The sequence below is a fragment of the Pogona vitticeps genome, chromosome 3 (assembly GCF_051106095.1).
Source record: "Pogona vitticeps strain Pit_001003342236 chromosome 3, PviZW2.1, whole genome shotgun sequence".
In the NCBI taxonomy this organism is placed as follows: Eukaryota; Metazoa; Chordata; class Lepidosauria; order Squamata; family Agamidae; genus Pogona; species Pogona vitticeps.
The window spans coordinates 140,056,723-140,074,355 of NC_135785.1; the positions used below are offsets into that span (position 1 = coordinate 140,056,723).

At 41.6% G+C, this 17,633-nt stretch overlaps 1 long non-coding RNA gene across 1 annotated transcript; it reads left to right on the forward strand.

The window, feature by feature from the left end:
* The first annotated feature begins 8,629 nt into the window (after positions 1-8,629).
* On the forward strand, positions 8,630-17,485 carry LOC144588286 (uncharacterized). The gene is made up of 2 exons (XR_013543782.1): positions 8,630-11,609; positions 17,212-17,485. It is a non-coding gene; the product is annotated as an uncharacterized LOC144588286 (long non-coding RNA).
* The last annotated feature ends 148 nt before the right edge of the window (positions 17,486-17,633 follow it).

Below are 17,633 nucleotides of genomic sequence, written 5' to 3' on the forward strand. Positions count from 1 at the left end.
TTACAAGAGACATTAGCAAATTGTTCTTCTGAGACACTTCTTAATCATTCGGAGAACAAGTACAGATTCAAGTGAAATGCTGTACAAATGAAACAATGTTATGCCATATTGTCTCTTGATGTCTTTTTCATTTCTTCATTGCCCACATGTGGACATTGTGTTCTCAAACCCTAGTTTATCATGTTGTCAAGAAGCTTTAGGAAGCCCTACATTCATATGCTACTTTGTCCTTCTACATGACTGCAAAAATCAGCTCCCTGAGTCACTTAAGACCACTCACACTCCTCTACTCCACCATACAATATTAATAAAAATGTGCCTTCAGTTTCTTAGGGGAAAATTAAGTGCAGTTTTTTTTTTAAAAAAAAAAATTCAATGGTTTCTCCAGATCTATTTACAAAGCTGTCTTGGTTTTTGTAAGCATTTGGCAGAAACCTTCACTGGCTTCCATTTAAAAATTGCTGAAAACCTATTTATTTGAACAGGCCTTTGAGAATATTCCACCAACACAATACATAGTATTTATCAACCCCTAGGTTAGTAATCCCGCCATCTTGATTATTTTCATTTAATGTTATTTTTGTTGTACTTTTAACTTTGCATTGTTTTAATTTATAAAGTTTAGTGTATGTTTACTCTTTGATATCAATCTGATGTCACTTTATTTTAATTTATTGCTGTTGATTATTGTTCATTTTTGTTGTGAACCACCCAGAGTGGTCTTAGTAGCCTGATGAGTGATTCAGAAATCAAATTAATAAATTAATAACAACAACAACAACAACAACAACAATAATGAAAGCATTGAGAGTTGTCATGAAAATACTGCTTATATTTAAAGTAACTGTACTGGCTCTTCCTTCTCCACCTTGGACATTTTGAGGAGATAATTTTAAAAAAATTCCACATCACTACCATTCACATGTTGAAAAGGAGCCCTGCCAATTCCTTTGTTTTTGGATGAGAAGTGGTTAATTAATGAAAAAAGGAGTCAGTGTCTGGGATTTTTCCCTTGCATGGTGTCACTTTGTGAATGGTAGTGAGCAGCAGAGGGTGTCCTGTAGACCATCTTGACTGCTGCCTTTGGTGTTGTAAAAATTTGGACTACCCTTCGCTATGTGAAGCTTGGCATCCTTTTTCCTTGTGTCAATGTGGGCTCTCTCTCTCTCTCTCTCTCTCTCTCTCTCTGTGTGTGTGTGTGTGTGTGTGTGTGTGTGTGTGTGTGTGTGTTTGTAACAGAATTAAGTCCTCATCTGTGCGCCTAGGGCAGATATGTTCCAGGAATGGAGCAAATACACTCTTTTGGGACCAGCATCATGGCCAAATATAAAGGAATTAAAACCTATAGTTCAAAGAAGTTTTCTTATTATTTCAAAAGGCAAGAGAACATATTTGGGGGGGATGCGCACAACATGTACATAGAGCTTTTGGCCCAATAAAGCTTTTCTTCCCCAGGTTGTCTACCCCAAGGAAAATGGGTTTGGAAATTGGAACATAACTTTCTAGTCTGCATTCTGCAGAGTGGGCATGACAGCATTATGTCAGAGGTGTGTTTACTTCTCCATTGGTATGTGTTGCGTTTGCTTTACCATTTCATTAAGTACAAATACAGTCCTTCAAAACATTTTGGCACAGAGAAATTACATCCACATCCCAACTGCTTTTGCTTCTGCCCTCTTTTAGCAACTTAGCATCTTCTGGTATCCTCTAGCACTGGGTAATTCTAGATGGTGAGCACAAGAGGGTATCTTCACTCAACATTCCGGCTGCCCTTTGCTATACAAAGTTTGGCATCCTTTTTAATGCTGTCAATCAGGGCACAATACTATGCAGCAATATCAGGCAATTTCCTGATGTTTTGACTTGTGGATAGAGAAGCACTATATCCCACTCTCATAAACTGGAGGTGTTTTGAAGAATTGAATCAACACTTATTGTTAAGGTTTGTAGCTGTTCCTTGTATGAAATAAGAGAAAGCATTTTTTGTTGTCTCTGAACAATGGTTAGGGATGAATTAGAGTTTCATTGGTTTCTTTTCCTGAAACCATGTGGCTTCTTCATGAATTTGATGGTGGGGGAAAACCTTGAAAGAAAGATAATGAAGAATGATAGGGACAAAAATCAACTCATTTGAAATATGGTGTTGGAGAAGAGCCTTATAGATACCACAGAATGCCAGAAAGACAGAAAAGGGAATTCTCAATTAAGTCAAGCCTGAACTCTCATGAGAGCAAAAACAAATAAATCAAGGCTATTCAACTATGAACATATAAAGAAAACACAGAACTTAGTAGAAAAAAAAACAATATTGCTGGAAATGAACGCGCGCAGGAGAGGCGTCATGCACGCCTTCGATCTCCGCAGCTTTTTTGCTCTCTCGGCCCAGCAAGATGCAAACAACAAGGGCCACGTGATGTTTTTGGGCGCGAACGAGCGCTATTTAAGGAAGCGACGGCTGTTGGAAAATTCTCTTTCGCTTTTGGCAGCCGGAGAGTTATATGCCTGTGGTGGCTTGTCAGACTGAGACTTGTGCTTGTAACGGTGGGAGGGGGGTAGTCTTGAGCTACCTCCCGGTTTATTGTTTCCCTGTTTCAGCCCGTTAAGGGGCCTGATTCATTAAACTTTTACTATTGCTGAGGTACGGAGGAGTTAGATCCAGAGGGGAGGTTGGAGTGGTAGCGCAGGCGAGCGGGCGCGCCAGCTCGGCGCTGCCCAATGAACAGCTATTGGGCGCCCCCCTCCCCCCACCTCCCAGAGCAGTTCCAACCATCAGCTCTTAGGCGGTTACTCGGGAGGCTTCCCGCGCTGAGCACTAACAAAAAACGGGCACGCGTAAGCTGCGCCTGGCTGCAATCACCTGTTTGGCAGCTCCCCCCCCACTCCCTAAGTAAACTTGAATGGCGGCAATAAGGGTGCAAGGAGGGCGAACGGGAAAGGCGAGCGAGGCGTCCAGTCACCCTCTTGGGCGGATTGTTTGCAGGATTGTTTGCAGGAGGCGAGGAGGGCGAGCAGGGGAGCGCGTGGGCGTGTTCGCCCTGCTGCGCGCCAAGAGTCATCTGCCGTTTCTCCCCTCTACACAGAGAATTAGCCTCTGGGGATCTGTGGGGATCCCTGTGCCTGGGCTTCCCTTTCTTTCCATTTGCAGGGTGTTTGGGTGGATTAAAGCTGGGAGGAAATCAGCGAAGCTTTCAGTCGCCCTCCCCAGCTATTTGATTTCAAGCGTGGAGTCTCTGCAGCAGCAGGGGGTTTCACTTTGGGCTAGGGGACATGGTGTGGCAGACGTGGGGTATTTTATGTTTGGCTGGCATTTTCTACGTTCACCCCCGTTGTTTAACTGCCTCTCCCTCACCCAGTATTTTTTTTTCTTCAATTCTAGCTGCTAAAGCAGCCAATTGGGGAGGGGGGTTCAAGTGGGCTCCGTTTTTGTTTCATTACAAGCTAGGATTGCTTGCTCCTGTCCCCCATTTACCAGTTAATTACATTTAAAATATATATAATTTTGAGGCATTTCATTAACAAGGGGGGCTTAATGGATTAACACATTAGAGCTGATCTGGAACAAGGGCATAAATTAATTGTTTGGTGGAGTGGTACTATTTGCGATGCACATCCATATATACTATATATCTTAGGGATTGGATAAAGGGATACACAATTCTTAAGATAGCCTGGACCCAGGCTATAATAAGTAATAATATTATTAAGAGGATATATAGTAATACTATTTACAGTTTGCAGGTTTTTAATTTGATTTGCCTGTACAATATAAAGAAATACTCAATTCATTGGGTGCACATACAGTAATTACTAGACAGACATATAAAGTTCAGGATGTCAGGGACTACATATACATTAATAATAAATACTATCAATAGGTATATCTATATCTCAATACTATTTACAGTTTGCAAGTTGCTAATTGAATTGCCTATATTGAACAAAGAGAGCTCAAATTCATAATAATTGAGGTACCCATTTGGGTGCGTTGCATTGGTAATCACCGGTAATTTTAATTGACAAAAGTCTTTTCTTTTTTTTCAGCTGATTATGTAATTCATCATAATACGTTGTTGGAGGCAAAGTTTATTGTTGTTCTTATTGTTCTTATTATGGTTTCTTTATATTCTTGCCATAAGGGTCAACAATAACAGATATGGCCTTGAAAATTGGTTTAATTATAATAGCAGTTACAGTGGACCCTTGACTTACAGACGGCTTGACTTACAGACTTTTTGAGTTACAGACTTCTCTGGCCGCAAAATTTAGGTTTGACTTGCAGACTGAGATTTGACTTACAGACCAGAAAAAAAAAACCAAAATGGAACAAAAACGGCCTGTTACGGGATTAATCGGTTTTCAATGCACTGTAGGTCAATGGAGACTTGACTTACAGACTTTTTGACTTGAGAACCACCTTCCAATACGGATTAAGTTCTCAAGTCAAGACGCCACTGTACTCTCAACTGTCAATTCATATATAGATACATGGGAGCAGCAATTAACCACAGAATTTAATTACAGAATGTTGAATATAATAGAACAGCTGACTTAGGGCACCTTGAACACCCTTGTCAGAGTTGGCCCTACGTTCTCGGAATGTTTTGGGATAGAAGTTGCAGATAGTTCCCACAGTTTGTGCAAGGCCATGACACATAGATTAGACAGGGGAACTAAGAGCATCAAGAAGGCCAGACTTAAATCATTAGCACAGAATTTAACAGATTTATTATTCTTGAGCCTGCCCAGGTCTCGGACTGCAGCTAGGCGCAATGAAGGCATGGCATCTGCAACTCCAAGGGTTTGTACTACAGAGAAACGATGTTCATCTCCTCCAGTAGCGTCTGAGACAGCAGTACTATATCAAGAATGGGCATGAGGAGGTCAGACTCAGCACCTTAACCTTGTGTGGATTACCGGTAGGACGGGATATCTTTATGCACGTACACCATTGCACCGGGAGCATAGACATTCAGTGGTTCTGTCTCCTTCTCAGAGAAAGATACCTTGACATTGTTCTTTGCAGTGTAGTAAGGAATCTGATTGCCATGATGTGCTGAAGAGACGTCAGGCCTTGCAGAGAGTCTGTATAGAATCAAAATGTGGATTGCAAGCTATGAAGCCACCACTGGCATGGGATTTTACCTCAGACTGTTGCAGGAGAAAGGTAGAGAACACAACAGCCGCATTGAATGCCGGGGGCTTGCTCTATTTGGTAGCCACCCACAAAATCAAGTAGAGACCTAGCCAAGGCACCTACTGATTGATTAAGGCGGCACTCACCATCACAACAATATAGGGAGTTGCAAGAAAAACGGGCAGAGGTAACCCTGAAAAATGGGAACCAGCCATTTAAAGTTGAAAGGAAAATTAGGCAAAGGGTGTATAGTAATTCCTTGGCCCATTGCCTGATGAATTATTTTCCATCAGTAAGGATTAGGGTAGCTGTAGTTCTAGGTTAATATGTATTCAAATGCTGGGAGGCAGTCTGGGGCTACTCCTAGACAAACAAATAAGCAAAAGAGTGCCAGTTGCATATCTAACTTGTATCGGGATAGAACTTGACACAGTACAACAAATGTCAAGGTTACTGTAGTATAACAGGGGGGACCTTAGATCTAAAATAGGGGGTTTTATGCTTAGAAGACAGCATCACTCAAAGATTTACAAAATAGTTAGATGTGGATGATGCTCGGGCATCTGACATGATGCATGGCAGCAGGATTGCAACACGGGAGTTCTAACCTTGTGGCATTGTCCAATTATTGGCGACTCCTTGGCTTTGAGCTGGCGAATGGTTAAATCCAGTCATTTATCTTGGGTGCGACACCTTGACGGTTATATTGGAAGCAACCCTATGTCGCAATCTGAGTGGGTGATGAGATTGGTTAGGGCCTTTACATTGCGGGCTTGGCAATTAATATTGGTGCAGGCCAGCTATGTGCTGCACATTGGCAACAAATGATGGATGCACTATGATGCAAACAGATGTAACTGCTCAGGGAGCTAGGAGCGGAAGCCAAGGAACTGCAGGAGTTTTTTCCTCAAGGAAGGGGTTGGATCTGGGTGATATTCAAGGTAGGTCTTCTATGCAAAACAAATGGGCAGGAGGATTTTCTCGAAGATTTCAGAATTGGGAAAACGCTGGAAGAATGGTCTAATGAGAAGGGGCGGTGCAGGGGATGTTTGAGTCCTCATCGCTCCTGTTTGTTTGGAATGCACATGGGAGTAGTGGGTGCTCAAATGAATCAAAAGGGTTTTTGTTGCCGCAACTTCTCTAATGGCATTTTGATGCCCTTAATGATTAATGAGCTGTTTGATGGGGATAAGGCTATCAAATCCAGGCAGTGTTATAGGAGTAGGACGTTAGACTCTTAGATGATAAGGTGGAGATTCAGTTGGATAATTCAAGGCCGATCTAATGGGTAGAGGAAGGAGATAAGTTTGGGGGCTATGCAGCATTGCTGGCATACGCCAAACCCATGCTTCAAAGGCATGTGCTGCTAGGCAAGGGTGAAAGGTAGAATATTCCCTTCAACACATTGATAAGTCCCTGGCTAAGTATCAGTTTTGAAACTGACTAACTTAGTCTTAACTGGGGTAGGAACTTCAGACCTACAGTTGGATACTTGTTTATACAGGATAGTTGTAGGATCCACTGCAGTGGCCCAGAGGAGTAGAACTGTTAGGCTGGTGATCACCTGTAAGTTACATAAAGTACACTAGGACCTTACCTAATGTGTAGGTAGGGGCATGGCTTCTGTCTTTACAGGTCCCCTTGGGTGCGGAAGGCATGGCAACTAATGATCATTGGTCATAGTTATTTTCATAGGCAGAGCATTATGCTGCTGCTTCCCCATGGGGGAACATTTTGGCTTAAGCCCAGGCACATATAACCTGGAAAGGGCCGAAAGGTAGGCAGTGGATTCAGCTCGGGGTGATGATGGCATTTTGCCAGTTACCACCAGATGTGCTTGTTGCTCACCCTCTAGGCAAGGAGTTGTCTAAAATTTCAAGTAAGGTTTTGAATCTGGACATTCTGCATGACCTTAAGTCGTTGAATGCCAGGTATCCTACAAGGCGGATCTTATGGTCCAATATTATTCCTCGATTAGCCGGGCAAGGTTGGGTGAGGACTGCTGCTGGTAACAAGGCTCGAGCGAGCTTTAAGAAAAATGTGCAGTTCAGGGAAGGGGGACCCATGCCTATTAGATTTAGAACTGAGAAGGGGGATTAGGGAGTTACCAAAGGAGAGAGGGAGCAGAATACCTGAGATTTAGGGATCCCTCAACAGTGGCTACCATGAGAGGTGATGCAGATCAAATTAAGCAGTTAAGATGTGGGTCGGCTGGTTGTTACCACAAATATGTCAGACCACTACCTAACCTATGGCAGAGGCTGTTTATATCATTTCAGGTGGTGAGACCCGGCAGTGACGATGATACTTCATGACTGGAGGCATAGTTTCGTCCACTGGGCGGCACATGGTGCTGCATCTTCCCCATGTGGGAATGATTTGGGGGCTTGGTGCCCATGCATTTTGTCTTGGAATGGCATGCCTGGCATGAATTGGTTACAGCTTGGAGGAAGGACATCGTTGGAAAATGGGCCTCTGGGCATTTTGGTGATACATTTGATTGGCAATGGTTGGTACAGATGGCCAGAAAAGGCACTGATGTCTTGTTAAACACACACACACACACACACACACACACACACACACACACACACACACACACACACCATGCGTGGCATGCAATGGTTACAATTTGGAAGGATTACCTCTTTTGGAAATACGCCTCCAGACACCTTGGTGGTTCATTTGGGGGGCAATGACTTGCCCAGAGTGCCGGGAAAGGCACTGATATTGAACAAGCTGCACGCATTATATCCCGCCATGCAGATCATTTAGTCAGAAATTATACCACGCTTAAATCGGCGTGGAGCACAACACATTGATAAGGTAAACAAGGCCCGTCATCAGGTCAATAAGGAAGTTTGTAGAGGTGTCAGCAAATGCGGCCTCGGGTCTGTGATTGGTCATCACAGAATTCAAACATCCAACTTGGAGTATTTCTGTAAGGATGGAGTCCACCTGTCTGATGCAGGTTTGGACATATTTTTTTTGGAGGATTTGAGAGGGGGCCTGCTGGTGGAACTTGGTCTTTCTGGTGGGTACATGGGACATAGCCGATGCTAGTCCTCATGTTTTGGCGGGTAGTGCGGGAATAACTGGTCGTCACGGTGTCTCCCTTTTGTAATAATCTTAATGCAAACAGCACGTCAGTTCTGACGGTTTCTGCGGATCGTGCGATTACAGGGCCGAAGGTAACTGATGCGCTGGAACACTTTTGCACCAAAAGTCATCAAATACAATGGCTGGAGGTCCGGGGTGTTTAATTTAGGCCTTCCAGGTTCCTCCGGTCGCTAGACAGCTGGAACCTGGGGCATGGGACTCGCCCATTGACATATAAGGAATTATTTGGTGTTATTTCCCCGCACTACCGCAGGCCCCCTCAATTCTGGTTGGTTTATCTGGTTAAAAATTGGTTTTAATAAAGTGTGGCCCATATTTAAAACCCAATGAGTTGTTGTCTTGCGTCTTCATTTCTGGGCTTGGGGGAGCAAAAAGCAGGGGTAGTGGAAAGAGAAGAATACCTAACATGGGACCGCTTGTCTCAATAAAGGAAGCCACAGCTGTTAGTTTGTAAGACTTGAGCATAGCTTACTGAAAAAGATTATATTCTTAGGAAGGGAGGGCAGTAGGAAGGGAGAACAACCTAACAAGAGATGCTGTTGGCATCAGAACCACATTGGCACCACACTGTTTTTGTGGGCCTCAGATCTCAGAATTTCCCATCCAGGAAACCTTGAGCAACAGTGATCAACTTTTTAAATAGGCTTCAGGACCCTCTTTCCCACACAACATGTAACACAAATTATTACAAACTTTTCAAAACTGAAAGTGGACTTCCAGTATAGATTTATTTTTTACTCTTTTTTGTTGTTGTTGTTGTTGAACATTTCTTGTGGTCCGCATGCCATCTACAGATTCTTGGGGAAGAAAATTAGAATCCTTTTTTCCAAGGTAGTCCAACAATACTCAAGAGTAATTTAGTCCAAATTTGAAAGTTCACTACTACAGCATCTCTGATAGGTGACCACCCCACCTCTACTTGAAGACTTTTAGGGAAGAGAATCTATCACCTTCCAAAACATTCCAGGAACGGTAGCCACTGGATGGCCATATAACATCCTGTACACATCATGCTTATTAAGGTTTATGGTAATTAGTTTATAGTCCTAGAAATAGACAGCTCTTGACATTGCCATGGGATTACCTGTTGATATTCTAATAACTCCTGCTGTCCCTAGGCAAATGGAATATTCTGTTTCTTATTTTAATTAACTCCCAATGGGATTTTATTGATTTATTTAAATACATGCAGCATTCCATTGCAGGCATTTGAGAGAAAAAATATTCAAAAAGCAACTGAACAACTATTGTGCTAGAAAATTCCCAAACAAAGTGAGCCATTCTCTTCCATTACACTCATTGTTTTCAGTATGATTTATTCCCATTGCTTTCTGTGGGGCTTGACAAGAAGAACAAAACTTCAGTTGGATCAGGGTCACTGTGGGAAAAGCTAGTGGGAAAAGGGGAAGGGAGACATACTGCTGTTGTAGAACAGACACTGAGAATAATTCCAAAACAATGCCTACAAGCCAAGAATGTGTTTATTTATTTAATCCACATTTATTCCCTAAGTAATAATGGAACTTGCTGTGTATAAAGAAAAGCAAATTTTAATACAGAAAATGCAGGGAACTATAAAATAAATAAAATATATTACGTTGTGTTCTAAAGGGTAATGAACTCTCAGGAGAGAAAAACAGGACACTAGAGAATGCTGGCAGGATATAAGGAGAGTGGAAACATGAACATTTTAACAGCAAGTAGTCTGGTTGATGCCACAGCAGAAAAATTGGAAATAGCTTGTGAGCCAACGAAAGATAGTATTATGTTATACAAAAATTGTGTTCTTTACACCAGAAGCATCTAAGCAGGAAATTCTTTTTAAATGTCTAAATATTCTATTAATGATTTTGAAGACACCTACTGTGTTAGATTTTTTTAAAAAAATATGTGTATGCAATCCTTATTTCATTGCTGCAGGTGAGCACTAAACCCATAATATAACCCATGGAAGATCAATTCTGAAGAAAATGAATTCCCAATATAATTTCTAATTAGTGGTAGAAAATAATAACGAAGACTTTTCTTGTGTGACAGTCTTCCTCTCAATTCACTTCTCTTTTATGCAGGAAGAAGAAAAAGGAGGAGCAAAGTCAGGTTTCTTGTCAAACCATCAAGTGGGCAATCTCCACCAAATGTGTCAGCTGGAAATCTGATTACATTAGAGGTTGTAGAGTATAAAATCTGCCATGACCCTACAGCCTGAAGTAGATCCCCCCTCCTGTGTTGTTATAAGTTCAAAGCTTTGGATCATGACTGCTTCGTTATATGCCACCTTTTCATGTGCCATCAAGTAAGTTCTAACTTTTCGCAGTCTTTCTCAGGGTTTCCAGGTAAAGAATACTCATAAGTGGTGTACCATTACCTTCTTTTGAAGCTTCTCCAGGGCCATGCCACTTGCCCAAGACCACATTGACTCTTATCATAGGAGTCACAGTGGGAAATCAGAATCCCAGTCTCTGGCTCTACAGCCAGATACTTAAACCACTGGCATGGGCATTTTAGAAGCATCAGATGGTTTGTTTGCAACTTTTTCATCAATCAACAAGGTAGTCGTTTTCTGACTCTTAACAGAACACAGCAAAAAAATAAAATAAAACAATGATAGATCCCAGGGAGGGAGTCACCAAAATTAACTGAACAGGCAGAGGTTGATGGGGAAAAGGTTATAAGGTTATAAGGAAAGGTAGTAAAGAGGATCTACTGAAGGAAGAGACAAAAGAAAAGGGGAGACCAAGGAGACAAAGGCAGAGAATTATATATTAGTGGACTTCAAAACATCCTTCAAAACAGACAAGATGGGGGAAAAGGCACTCATAGACTAACAGAAGAAAGCCAAAAGGTAAGGGGGACTATGGAGGGAAGAGACACTTCAGTGGTGATCTGCAAAGTATGTACAATACTTTTCTTTGTGCCTGAGAACAACACAACATAGACATGCAGCAAGTGTAAAAGGGTGCCACTGTTGGAAGAAAACATGAAAGAACTGGAGCAGCAAGTGGCCACCATCAGGCTTTTAGAGAAGATGAAGAGTACACAGGACATAGAACTCTTAAGCAGCAGCAGTCAAAGAAAGTACTGGAGGTGCAAGACAAGCAGCACAAAGCAGAGGAAAAGAATGCTGAGGAAAGAACAGACAGTGGAGGAAGCATCACAAATAGGAGCAAATAAAGTAGAAGATACTTTCAACCAGTGAGAATGCAAACCCTATTTCAGATTCCTGAAGAGACAGCATGCAGATGAAGACATACAGGACACCCTGCACATGAGGATATGAGAGAGGCGGAAACTCAGCCTAGCAGAGTTGTTCAACTGACACTGAATAATAAGAAGAGAAAATTAATTGTAGTAAGAGGTGTGATGAGATGGGTTTTTCAGTTAAAATCTTTTAAAGGCATATGGGTTTTGTAATTAAGAAATAAGCCAGAGAGGTTCCATTTTGTTTCTTTGTATATAGTATCTGTGCTGTGCTGACAAGTTGTTTTCCAGGCGAGCAGAGGAATGTTATTCTGAAGGCCTGAGAAGGACTCGGTGCGATTAGATGGGAATTGTTGTGACTCTTTGATAAACCACCGTAACCCAAATAACATCTGTTGTGTATGAGAAAGAATTCATGTGATGCAACAGGACTGTTTGCCTAGTAACGAACTCTGATTGGATGACATCGTGGGAAGGTGCATTAGGCCCTTGCCAGTTACTCTTGAAAAAGGAACTTTTTACCTATGGACATTGTCTTTCCAAGACCGACCTTTCGGTGATTCGTGACCTACATTTCAGCCATATGGGACTTACCCTGATGTCTTGAGAGAGGGTTTGGTGGCCTACCTACATGGACTGGTTTCTATGCTTTGCTGGATTACTTATAGACTTATGGGATTTTTCCTAAGGACTATGCATGGACTATTTTCTATGGACTGTTCTATGGAATATTCTTTATGGACTTCTTTTCTTGGAATACTCCATATGGACTATGCTCTTGTAATTTAGTAAGGACTATGGTACATTTACTGGATTTTTCTTTTCTAAGGACTATGGGACATATAATGGATTTTTACTTTTGTTTAGGGATTTTTATTCTATAGGATCACTGAGGACTATAGCCTTTTCATAACCTACATGGATTATTTTTGTGTTTTGTAAGATTTTTGAACTCTTTTATATTTTTCATGTTTTCTTTGCCTCACTACATCTTTGTAACTAAACAGCACAATGCTAGTTTATTTGTTTTGGTTTAATTTGGCTTTGAATATCTAGTAACATGCTTTTTCTTTAATAAAATAAAGATTATAAAACTCATTTGGTTTCCTGAACAGTACACTTGCCATAGGGTCACCTGAGAGTGCTGCCTCGGCCTAGCTTACTTAGAGTCCTGTCAGTGGTGCAAGTTAAGTCTAAGGACTACAAAGCCCACTTGACCTTTTCACAATAATATCTGAGAGTACCAGGGTGTTCTTATGTGGGCAGACTTGCAAGAAGGAGTGTTGTAGCATGGCTGGCTGGATTGGACTCTTCAGCTCATTTTAGCATGTGCAAACTCCTGATTGCTCTCTGTCCAAGCGTACACGTGTGTTTTCGAACCCGTGTTCGTCACATGGTGGCAGCTGCGCGATGAACCACGTGCTGGGTTTTGTAGTACCTCAGGATGACCAATTTTTGTTCTATCTGGCAGCTTGAGTGACTCTGATCCACAAGCTAAGTTTTGATTGCAGTGGGACACTGAGGCTTCAAGGAGCTAGGTGCTTCCCTGGGTGTAAACAGTTGCTTCCTAGGAAACGCTGTTTGCCAGCAGTTAGATCTAAAGGCTGTGGTGAGAGGTGTTAAATCTTCAGGCTGTGGTAATGTGTGTTAGAATCTGGGGTGCTCTTTTAAGAAAGAGATTCCCAGTGGGACAAGCAAACTGTTAGGAAACGATTGGATTTAATCAGTAGGCATGTGCAGGTTGTTACAACGTTGTAGTGAGGAAATTCCAAGATGCATGTCCTTTATTTTTGGAGTGCTTGCACCCAAGTTGAGCAGGTCATTTCACAATCTTAGGATTGCATAAATGACTCTGGCCACTTTGTTCTGGCTATGTTGTTTTGGAACTTGCATCCAAGTATTTTGTTTTTGTTTTTGGCCTAAGTGTACTCCTATAATCTTAGGATTTGCCGGAGCACCTGGCCGTGTTCCAGTCTAGCTCTGGGTCTCCCCACTACGATCTTAGGATCTGGCAGGAGTACCTAGTTGCATCTGGCTTGGCCTGGAGTCATGCCCTATGATCTTGGAAGTATCTATCTGCACCCAGTTCAGTCATTGATCATCTCTTTAACTCTAGGGTTCACGGAGTGATCACAGTTTTTCTTTTCTCTTCCTTTTGGATTTTTCAGTATTTTGGTTTTGGCAGCTGTCTGGCCTCTCACAGACCTTAGGGTCACCGAAGGGACAGCAGTTGGTCAGAAGTGCAGAAGAGATTTTTAATTTTATTTTGGTTTGGCAGCTGTCTGTCTTCTCACAGACCTTAGGGTCACAGGGACAGCAGTTGGTCAGAAGTGCAGAAGAGATTTTTAATTTTATTTTGGTTTGGCAGCTGTTTGTTCTCTCGCCTATCTTAGGATAACAGAAGGGACAGCAGTTGGTCAGAAGTGCAGAGGAGATTTTTAAATTTTCATTTCTATTATTAGAAGTTTTGTTTACTAACCTAGCCAAGGCTAGAGGGACAGCAGATATGGAGGAAAATCAGTCTAAAACCGTGGATTTACTCTTAGAAATGGCTTCAGGATTTTTCGAGGAAGCCAAGCAGAAAATTTGGGAAAGAGATTTCCTGATACGTGAGCTTTATCAGGAAAACATCCTTTTAAAACGTTTTCTTAGCACAGAACCTGGCTTGATGCAAAGGTTTCTCCAAGTTCAGCAGGGTTCCTTTGGGGATTACTGCAATAAGACGCTTCATACAATTGGAAGCAACCCCGAGATGCAAGATGTTTGTGTGGAAAGAGTTAACGAGGCCCAGTGGAATGCTAAGGAGCATTCCAGAGAAGACAGCGATTCGTCGTCCGTCCAAACAGAGGATTTACAGGCCCTGGAGACGCGCGCAGAGGGAGGAATGCAGGAAAAAGTTTCCCGAGAAGCTGTGTCCTTGAGGAAATTAACATCGGGCGACCCAAGGGAGAATTGCAGTGCATTGGAAATCAGCTCAGAACCATCTACAGCTCCTTTTCAGAGCACAGGACAGGTGAGAAGTTCTGAAATAATTTGGGAGGAGACTATGGGTTTGCTAGAAGAAGGAGAGCAAGGGATTTTCCAAAGTAATAAAGCAATTGCTGGGACTGAGAGCTTAGAAGCAACAGCAGTTCATGAGGGAGTGGAATACCGGGATGGTGGAATAGAGACTCAGCTTAATTCTTTGCCAGGACTTGTGTCAGCAGATCTCGATGCATGTCAGTTCTCAAACAACCCCCCTTCTCTTAGCCCAGAGGGAACAACGAAAGCAGACCCTGTTAGGTGGGCAGAGACCCCATGTAATTCATGGCAGTTCGGAAGTAAAGAAAAATACCAAGGGGGTGGCCTACTCAAGGTACCGGAGAAGTCAGCTGAGGAAGCTGGAGGAGTGAAGGTTTTCTCAGAGTCTTTGCCCAGTGCCATAGGAGTTATTTGTACAGAGACCTTGCAGCATGGACTTTCACATTGTGAGACTGTTTATAACACAACCAATGATGGGGGAAGCGCTAACTATTTGGGATTACAAAGTATTGATGTTTCTACAGAGACGGAAATCATATCTGAAAAATTTGGCCCAGTACCACAGTTAATCTTCTCAGAAAGATCTTCAGAAAGAAAAGCAGAGGTTTGGGACAATACTTATTTTCAACAGCCTATTTTCCAAGGAAGTGGTGAGAATGCTGATACTGTTTCTGAGGCTATGCAGAGTACTCCCGAGGGAACTTTGTTGCAACAGCGGCCTCTTGTGACCAAACCTGATAGCACAGCTAATTCAGCAATACATGTGTCCAGAGGTGTGACATTTCTGGACCAAGGCATGGAAGGCATTGATCAATTCAACCCAGGACAGATATTGGAGCCTGTGTTAGCTAAACCCCAAAACGTCTTCTCGAATTCACCGGGAGAAACTGATGTGGTGAAACTTTTTATTACAGTCAATGAAGGATTTACTGCTGATTTTGATGTTGAACATCTACCAGTAAAAGAGGCTTTAATTCCCCATTGCTTAACTCGAGTGTTTAGTGCAGATGCAAGGGGAGAAAATGGCTAGAATTGATAAAGCTCTGATGTTTAATTTTCTTGGTATTCTGTATGACAATGTTCCTGAGCATACATAGAGTGTTTTCACTATTATTACTACATATCAGTATATTAGATTGTCAAGTTATTATGATGTTAACCCTTGTTTCACTATTTTACTGTTTGATGACTAGAGTATTATCTGAGCATATGCAGAATGTATTTGATTAAGTATACTAACTTGTTTATTCTTCTGTTTTTCAGACTAGTAGAAGTGTCTAACGCAGTTTTCTCTCATGTATAGTAAATACTGTAATTATATTAGTTCTCATGTAACAATTGTTTTGCTATTTTAGAATCATATTTGAAATGCATTACTTTATGCTCATGTTAATATCTTTCTCTGTTTTGTTAATGCTTCATTATGACATCTCATCTTATTCAGTTATCAAAATTAAAACTTAAATTGTTTAGGAATTTTGTTAATCTTCAGGGGGCTTGTGATGAGATGGGTTTTTCAGTTAAAATCTTTTAAAGGCATATGGGTTTTGTAATTAAGAAATAAGCCAGAGAGGTTCCATTTTGTTTCTTTGTATATAGTATCTGTGCTGTGCTGACAAGTTGTTTTCCAGGCGAGCAGAGGAATGTTATTCTGAAGGCCTGAGAAGGACTCGGTGCGATTAGATGGGAATTGTTGTGACTCTTTGATAAACCACCGTAACCCAAATAACATCTGTTGTGTATGAGAAAGAATTCATGTGATGCAACAGGACTGTTTGCCTAGTAACGAACTCTGATTGGATGACATCGTGGGAAGGTGCATTAGGCCCTTGCCAGTTACTCTTGAAAAAGGAACTTTTTACCTATGGACATTGTCTTTCCAAGACCGACCTTTCGGTGATTCGTGACCTACATTTCAGCCATATGGGACTTACCCTGATGTCTTGAGAGAGGGTTTGGTGGCCTACCTACATGGACTGGTTTCTATGCTTTGCTGGATTACTTATAGACTTATGGGATTTTTCCTAAGGACTATGCATGGACTATTTTCTATGGACTGTTCTATGGAATATTCTTTATGGACTTCTTTTCTTGGAATACTCCATATGGACTATGCTCTTGTAATTTAGTAAGGACTATGGTACATTTACTGGATTTTTCTTTTCTAAGGACTATGGGACATATAATGGATTTTTACTTTTGTTTAGGGATTTTTATTCTATAGGATCACTGAGGACTATAGCCTTTTCATAACCTACATGGATTATTTTTGTGTTTTGTAAGATTTTTGAACTCTTTTATATTTTTCATGTTTTCTTTGCCTCACTACATCTTTGTAACTAAACAGCACAATGCTAGTTTATTTGTTTTGGTTTAATTTGGCTTTGAATATCTAGTAACATGCTTTTTCTTTAATAAAATAAAGATTATAAAACTCATTTGGTTTCCTGAACAGTACACTTGCCATAGGGTCACCTGAGAGTGCTGCCTCGGCCTAGCTTACTTAGAGTCCTGTCAGTGGTGCAAGTTAAGTCTAAGGACTACAAAGCCCACTTGACCTTTTCACAATAATATCTGAGAGTACCAGGGTGTTCTTATGTGGGCAGACTTGCAAGAAGGAGTGTTGTAGCATGGCTGGCTGGATTGGACTCTTCAGCTCATTTTAGCATGTGCAAACTCCTGATTGCTCTCTGTCCAAGCGTACACGTGTGTTTTCGAACCCGTGTTCGTCACAAGAGGTTCTCTACCTCATGGGATTGAAACTAATATATGCTGGGAAGATCTATGGACCCACCAGGTGTACTGACTCAATGGAGTACAGATTAGGGATATAATGGAAAGATAGCCATTACTCATAAAATCTATGCTTCCATGGATGCATATCCCTTTCTTCTCATCCACAAGGGAATATATGACACTATTAAGAAATCACAGCAGACTTTGAAACTCATGGACAGAAACTCAATGATCTTGGGACCCAAATAGCCTTGTTCATACTACCAGTACTCCGAATAGGAATAGAATGAGAAAGGAAAATGCTTTGGGTGAATAACTGGCTATGAAGGTGATGCTGCTCAGAGAGATTTGGGAGCACAGATTATGCTTCCTAGAAGATGGACTGGTGTCAATTGATGGGTTGCACCTCAAAAGGACAGGGCAG